The sequence below is a fragment of the Lemur catta genome, chromosome 21 (assembly GCF_020740605.2).
Source record: "Lemur catta isolate mLemCat1 chromosome 21, mLemCat1.pri, whole genome shotgun sequence".
Lineage (NCBI taxonomy): Eukaryota > Metazoa > Chordata > Mammalia > Primates > Lemuridae > Lemur > Lemur catta.
This window is the reverse complement of record NC_059148.1, coordinates 34,373,771-34,382,093: the sequence shown is the minus strand read 5'-3', so window position 1 is coordinate 34,382,093 and position 8,323 is coordinate 34,373,771.

The following is an 8,323-nucleotide window of genomic DNA, read 5'->3' as shown; positions in this document are numbered from 1 at the left end:
CCTGCAAGCTCCGTTCATGGTATAAGTGTCCCATATGGTTGTGCCATTTTTTATCTTTTATGTTGTATGTTTACTATACGTTTCCTGTGTTTACCTATGTTTAGCTACACAAATACTTACCATATTTCTCAGAATGTGCCCCTGGTTTTCAATGCTGTGTGTCTAAATCATTGCCATGAACAATCTGAAAATAAAATCAGGAGGATAATTCCATTTGCAATAACATCTAAAGGAATAAAATGCTTCTAGATTAAATTTAACGAAAGAAGTGTGTAGGCCGGGCGCGGTGGCTCACGCCTGTCACCCCAGCACTCTGGGAGGCCGAGGCGGGAGGATCGCGAGAGGTCGGGAGTTCGAGACCAGCCTGGGCAAGAGCAAGACCCCATCTCTACTAAAAAAATAGAGAAACAAATTAGCTGGACAGATAAAAATATATGCAGAAAAAATGAGCCGGGCGTGGTGGCGCATGCCTGTAGTCCCAGCTACTCGGGAGCCTGAGGCAGGAGGATCGCTTGAGCCCAGGAGGCTGAGGTTGCTGTGAGCGAGGCTGACGCCACGGCACTCTAGCCCGGGCGACAGAGCCAGACTCTGTCTCAAAAAAAAAAAAAAAAAAAAAAAGAGAAGTGTGTAAGGATATTGAAAAAACAAACTCAGGTTGTCCTAGTGTCGTCTCACGACTCAACACAGAAAGCTTCTGTGACCAAATATGTGACAATATCTCCCTTCGAACCCACCAAGCAATTCCATCAGCTTCCCCAGCCGGTACTAGCTGGGTATTGAGAACTAAAATAAAATCTTAAGGCTTCTCCCACCCCACCAGCTGACTGAATGGACCCCCTCCTGGCCAAGCGGATACCCTCCAACTGAATTGCCTGCCAGGAGGAGGGAGGTCAGACACGTCCCCTCCCTTTTTGGGGATGTCCTTTGTCACCCATTAACAGGCCTAAGGGCATGCACGACACACCTGCAGGTCACACACACCCTCTTCCCTTTTCCCTTTATTGTTTCAGTCTTCGGTTTCATGTTTGTTAAGTTCTCTCCTTCATCCCGAAGATTCCATAAACATCCCCTGAAATATGCTTCTCATGTTTTTCGGGTTTCATGTTACATTGGAATCTTAGATCCATCGAGAACAAGGAGCAGAAATGTAATTTTATTGCATTTCAAGGGCCTGGCCGTTTGCCCAAACTGTTGGTTGAAGAAGAAAAGCCTACGTTTTCCCTGCTGGTTTAAAAGGACATCATGTCACATACGAAATGTTTGCACGGCTTCAGGTTGACATGTAGATTTCCTATGTCGTCCTATTGCATTTCTGCATCAGGAATTCAAAGTCGAAAAAAAAATTTTTTTTTATTTCTTTTTTTGGAGACAGAGTCTGGCTCTGTCGCCCGGGCTAGAGTGCCGTGGGCATCAGCCTCGCTCACAGCAGCCTCCAATTCCTGGGCTCAAGCGATCCTCCTGCCTCGGCCTCCCGAGTAGCCGGGACTACAGGCATGCGCCACCATGCCGGGCTAATTTTTTCTGCATATATTTTTATCTGTCCAGCTAATTTGTTTCTCTATTTTTTTTAGTAGAGACGGGGTCTCGCTCTTGCTCAGGCTGGTCTCGAACTCCTGACCTCGAGCGATCCTCCCTCCTCGGCCTCCCAGAGTGCTGGAGTGACAGGCGTGAGCCACCGCGCCCGGCCAGAAAAGATTTTTAGTTTTATTATCTGATGAGACAAACCCAACTCCACACCCACTTGGCTCTCTTTTCAAATATTTCTTGCAAGAAAAATGGATATATTTACATTATGTCTTTCTAAGCCTGGACATGTGTCTCTGTGCATTTACTAAATAATTTGCATTTCTCAGGGAAGCGTTGAAGTCCTCTGATTTCACATCCTATGTGCGCTTCCTTGTGTGAGTATATCCCTAGGAATTTCTGCTTTCTCGCTGAATTGTGAATGGGACCTTTTTTTCCCCCTCAGTGTATTTTGTTGCAGCTATTTTGGGCCATTTGGCAAGCCACAGGGTTTTGTATATTTATTTTGTAACTGGCCAACCTCGCTGAATTCTCTTTGCAGTTTGCATAGCTTCTTTCCTCCTGTGGTTTGCTCTGGGTGTTTTATTCCTGTACCCCGTTTGTGGCGACAGCCCGGACCTTGCAAGGGGAGTCCCAGCCTGGTCCTCCTCGGGAGGGGCGGGGGTGGGGGGTGGGAGGAGACCCAGCCTGGAGAAGAAATATTTATTTCACCCTCTGCGAGCCGTCGGGGATCCAGCTCTAAAGAAAATATTTTTATTTTATTTTATTTTATTTTTTATTATTTTTATTTATTTTTTTTTATTTTTTTTATTTTTTTTTATTTTTTTTATTTTTTTTATTTTTTTAATTTTTTTTTATTTTTTTTATTTTTTTTTTATTTTTTTTATTTTTTTTTATTTATTTTATTTTTTTTTATTTATTTTATTTTTTTTTATTTATTTTATTTTTTTTTTTTCCGTGAAGGAGGTGCTTTTACGTCAGCTGGTGTTTTGGTCGGGAATTACAGAATGTACTTTGCAACCGGTGGAAAACACACACGGCTTTTGAAAACCAGGCCTCCTCCAGCAAGATCAACAACGAATGTGCAAATTTTCTCACACCTTGGAAATGCAGGAAAATGTGTACTCAGGGGGCTGGCCCGGTGCCCAGCTGGGGAAGGTGCCAGGCGGGATGAATGCTAGGGACAGGGGCTTGGCGCGTCCTTGCTGGCCAGACTCTGAGGAGCTAGCTGCTAAGAGTCCCCTCCACAGCCCACGGGCACCCTCGTGCAGGGCAGCTGGCAGCCTGCACAGCTTTGCCAACTGCATGCATCTCCACGTTGTGGCCGCGTCATCTCATGTGTGAGCCATGTAGCACCACAGGGAACACGCCTTTGAAGAAGAGGAACTGCGTCTTCGCGATAAGTTCATGTCACAGACGTTTGGGGACAGGACTGGATTCGAACCCAGTTTAAGCCCGCGATCCTCAAATGTTTTGATCTCAAGACCCCTTTACGGGCCGGGCGCGGTGGCTCACGCCTGTCATCCCAGCACTTTGGGGAGACCAGCCCGGGCAACATAGCAAGACCCCATTATCTAAATAAAATGCAGAAAATCAGGCCAGGCACAGTGGCTCACGCCTGTCACCCCAGCACTCTGGGAGGCCGAGGCAGGAGGATCACTCGAGGTCAGGGGTTCGAGACCAGCCTGAGCAAGAGCGAGACCCCGTCTCTGCTAAAAAAAATAGAAGGAAAAATGATCTGGCCAACTAAAAAAATATATATAGAAAAAATGAGCTGGGCGTGGTGGCACATGCCTGTAGTCCCAGCTACTCGGGAGGCTGAGGCAGGAGGATCTCTTAAAGCCAAGAGTTCCAGACCAGCCTGGGCAATATAGCAAGACCCCATCTCTACAAAAAATAAGAAAAATTCGCCAGGTGTGGTGGCGCATGCCTGTAGTCCCAGCCACTCGGGAGGCTGAGGCAGGAGGATCGCTTGAGCCCAGGAGTCTGAGGTTGCTGTGAGCGAGGCTGACGCCACGGCACTCTAGCCCGGGCGACAGAGCGAGACTCTGTCTCAAAAAAAAAAAAAAAAAAAAAGGGGGAAAAAGAGGCGACCACACTGGGGTGTGAATGACCACAGCTAGGACCGGTGGGTGTTGTCCCGGGCCGGCTGTGGCTGGGTGGGGACCCTGCCACCTGCAGTCACCTGGCCGGGCTGCAGCATCAGCTGCTCTCCCAGAATGTTCGAGAGGAGCAGAGGCCTAGAATTTGGGCACCTCCCCGACCCTGCTCCTGCCGAGGCTTGGCTCCTTCGTCCTCCAGCCCGGGAGCCCTCAGGGGCCTGTCAACAAGGTCCCCAACCCTCAGCGGAGGCTCCGCGTGTGTTCCTGGTGACGTTTTCCCAGTGACAACTTCGCCCAGGTATGTGCTTAACCTTCCCGCTGCGAATTTTAACATCTCACCGGGGACCCTGGTGCAGCGGTGGCTGCTCCCCTCTCGTCCCCTCCACGGTTTGTCACTGGAGTTCTTCTGCGGGGAAGGAGTCCACCGGCTTTGGAACATCAATGATTAAACGCCACTCCAGTCCCCAGAGCCCGGGGCAGGAGGACAGCGGGGCTTCCAGTCCAAAGGGTGGCCGGAGTCACTTTTTAACCGGGCGGGCACTTGTCCCTGGGCACGGGCTGACCTTTGTCGTCACTGCCCTCTCTGGCTTCGAGCCAGCCCTGCTGCTGAGGTCAGCAGGCCCCGCATGAGCCCGGCGTGTGCTCGGGGACAGCTCCAGAGGGCAGGGCCTGGCTCCTTCCTGCGGGTCCAAGCGTCTCTGCTGTCCTTGTCCTGCCCCAACGAGGCCACCTCCCTGCCACGGCCTCCCCTCTCCTGGAAGAGACACACTCAGGTCTGTTGCCAGTGGCTGTCCCCTGTGCATGCACATGTACACACACGCTGTCCCCATGCCTGCACATATACACACATGCACATGTACACAGATACATATACACAGGTGCAAACACACACATGCATAGATGCACACGTACACAGACATATAAATACACGTGCACACAGATAAACACATATATGCATATACATATGCACAAACACACACATGCATGGATACACACATACACACATACATATACACACATATATGCATATACACATGCACAAACACACATACATGCATGGATACACGTGTACACATACACATACACACATACATATACCCGTATGTACACACATACACATATATACACATATATGCACAAACACACACATACATGCATAGATACACTTGTACACACATACATATACATGTATGCACACACATATATGAATATACACATGCACAAAGACACACATACATGCATGGATACACATGTACACATACACATACACACATACATATACCTGTATGTACACAGATACACATATATATGCACAAACACACACATACATGCTTGGATACACACGTACACATACACATACATATATCCATACACACATACACATATACATATACACATATGTACACACATAGACTCAGATAAACACATGCACACACATACATGCAGAAATGCACACATACATGTACAGACATAAATACACATACACACAGATAAACACATATATGCATATACATATGCACAAACACACATACATGCATAGATCCACACGTGCACATATAGATACACATACATACATACATATACACATATGTGCATACATACAGATAAACACATATACATGTATACATAAGCACACATAATACATGCATAGATACACATGTACACATATACACACATACACACATATATACATATACACACATGTACACACATGCACACAGATAAACACATATACACGTATGCATATGCACACACGCATGCATAGATGCACATGTACACATATACATATATATGTACATACATACACAGATACACATACGCATATACATATGTGCACACATGCATGCATAGATGCACACATACATATACACACATACACACGTGTGTACACACATACACACCTATGTGTGCACACATGCATATATATGCACATGCACACATACATGTGCACATACACAGTTACTTAGACACGTGCATACACATGTCTGAGCTCACCTGGCTGCACGTGCATGCAAGTATCGCACACACGTGCACACACGTGCACATACATGCACATACATGCATGCAGCATTTTACGAGAACCCTCCAGCGGCAGCCTAGCTAGTGGTCCCCTGACCCCCTCCCAGGCTGCCCCGTGGCTGCTGGGCTCCCCTCTCTCCGCAGTCTCGGGGAGAAGCCAGGGCTGCCCTCTGGGACCACTTGGTGGCCTTTCCCAACTCTGCTGGACGTGGACGTCACACAAGGGGGATCTCTGATGACATCGGGGCCACGGATCCAACTGCAGTTCGCGCCGCCTGGTGTAGGAGGGGAGGGGCAGCCGCATTGGACTGTCTGGTTTCCATCCTTCTAGCGATTCTGTCCCACCACGGCTGTGACAGTGACCACAAACTCTGTGTCTTCAAACCACACTCGTTTAAGAGGTCTGAGAATCAACGTGTCATCAGCAGGGCTGGCTCCCCCTGTAGCTAGAGGGGACTCTGCTTTCTTCGCCTTTTCCTGGTGCTAGTTCTCGGCAGCCTCAGACTCCTGGGCTCAAGCGATCCTCCTGCCTCGGCCTCCCGAGTTGCTGTGACTACAGCCATGCGCCACCACGCCCGGCTCATTTTTTCTCTATATATTTTTAGCTGTCCAGCTAATTTCTTTCTATTTTTAGTACAGACGGGGTCTTGCTACATTGCCCAGGCTGGTCTCGAACTCCTGACCTCGAGCGATCCTCCCGCCTCGGCCTCCCAGAGTGCTGGGATGACAGGCGTGAGCCACCGCGCCCGGCCAAGTTCCATTTTTTTTTTTAAAAATCCACCTCCCCCCCGGCAGGATTTGTGCTGGAATCACGTTGAACGCTAGATCAGAGTGACAAAAGTTGGAATCTTTACGAGGCTGAGTCTTCCCGTACAAGAAAAATGCTAGACAGCCTCCTTTGGTCTCCCTTCTGTCTCCCGTTAAGGTTTTATTGTTTCCCCGACCACTGGGACTGTTTGTGATTTTCCTCACCGTCATGAGAGTCACGAACACTCTCGCTCGCGGGTTCCAGGACAAGAACCAGGAGTCCCCGGAGCAGAGTTACGGCCGGACCCCCTCCGTGTCCCCGGGCACGGGACCGAGCCGGCTGAGGTCAGCAGACTCCCGGCCGACGGCGGTCTCCCGGCTGTGATGCCAAACCACGGCTATTTCACAGCGGTGAGCTTCGAGGTGGGCTGTTCCTTACGCGGCAGTTGCTGACTGACACAATGAAACGTGAACGGCCTATCCATGTGCGCGGGTCGATCTCGCGGCTGCCCATCGATCGAACGGTTTTATAAATTCTGACAGATTTCAGTTGATCGTTTCCTGCCTTTCCGGGTGATCACCCCGAACGCTGCGGAGGTCCCCTTTCCCCTTCCTTTCCTATCGTCGTCCCTTATTTCTTTTTCTTGTCGTATCACATCGGCAAAGACTTTGCAGACAACGAGAGGCTGTATTTACGTCTGTGCATGTGCTGGGTGTGTGATGCTGTTTGTGAACGGATACAGGTGTGTTTTCTAGCAGCCTGAGAACATTTCCGCGGGCGTGGCGAATCTGTCCGGAGTCCCTCTCCTAAAGAAAAACCGAAAATGTCATCCCAGCACCCTGGGAGGCCGAGGCGGGAGGATCGCTCGAGGTATGGAGTCCGAGACCAGCTTGGGCAATGTAGCGAGACCCCGTCTCTACTAAAAATAGAAAGAGATGATCTGGACAGCTAAAAATATACAGAAAAAATGAGCCGGACATGGTGGCACATGCCTGTAGTCCCAGCCACCCGGGAGGGTGAGGGCAGCATGGTGGCAGGAGGTAAGATACCTCCTCACACTCAATTCCACGGACGCAAACTCAAGAGTCGCCAGCCCCCATCATAGGGTGGGCAGGGTGCACCTGGCCTTTTCGGCCAAAGGCTCAATATGTGAGGCCACTCAATTGTCCAAGGGTACAATGCCCTGGGGTTGGGCGTACGTTGGGGACCCTTCTTACAGCTACAGGGCTGGCCCCTCTGTGGGGGTGGAAGGAGTGAGCCCCGGGCTCTGGCGTTGAACACAATGGTCCAACCATTGGTTCTCCCAATAGATCCGCCATATTGTGGCCGTGCACACGGGTCCCCAGCGAAGACTCCACTTCCCAGCTCCCCTGGCAGTGGATGAGGCCAGGCGATGTGACTGGATGTGACTGAGCTCTGGGCACAGGGACGTGCACAGAAGTGGCTGTGCGGGTCCCCCACTGGCCCGCACCTGTTGACACGTCTTGGGTTTTGGAGGAGCCACGACAGTGCAGGAGGCTGGGAGCTCCGACGAAGGCCACCCTGTGAGCCCAGACTGCTCACTCGTGGGCTGTCCCGAAAAGGGGTGACACAGGGGTCCCTCTGCAGCCTCTCGGTCTGCCCTGGCCCTGGGGCTGGCTGCAGCGGGAGGGTGGCAGGCTCTCCCGCCCAGAGGGGACTGCTTAGAGCACTCCTGTCACCCCCACCCACATTCCCTGTCCCCAAGACAGCCAGTGGGCTGCTGGGGACACACGTCAATGGGAGGTTGGCGGTGTGTACCGTGTACTGTGGGTTCTTGTCGTAGGAGGTACCTATGCCCGAGGGCCTTCCTCCTGCAGCGTCACTGTCCTGGCCAAATGACAGTCCTCCCTGTCCCTCCCTCCTCCCTCTTATCTGGGGCTGGATGACAACAGGCTGTGTTAACCCGGCT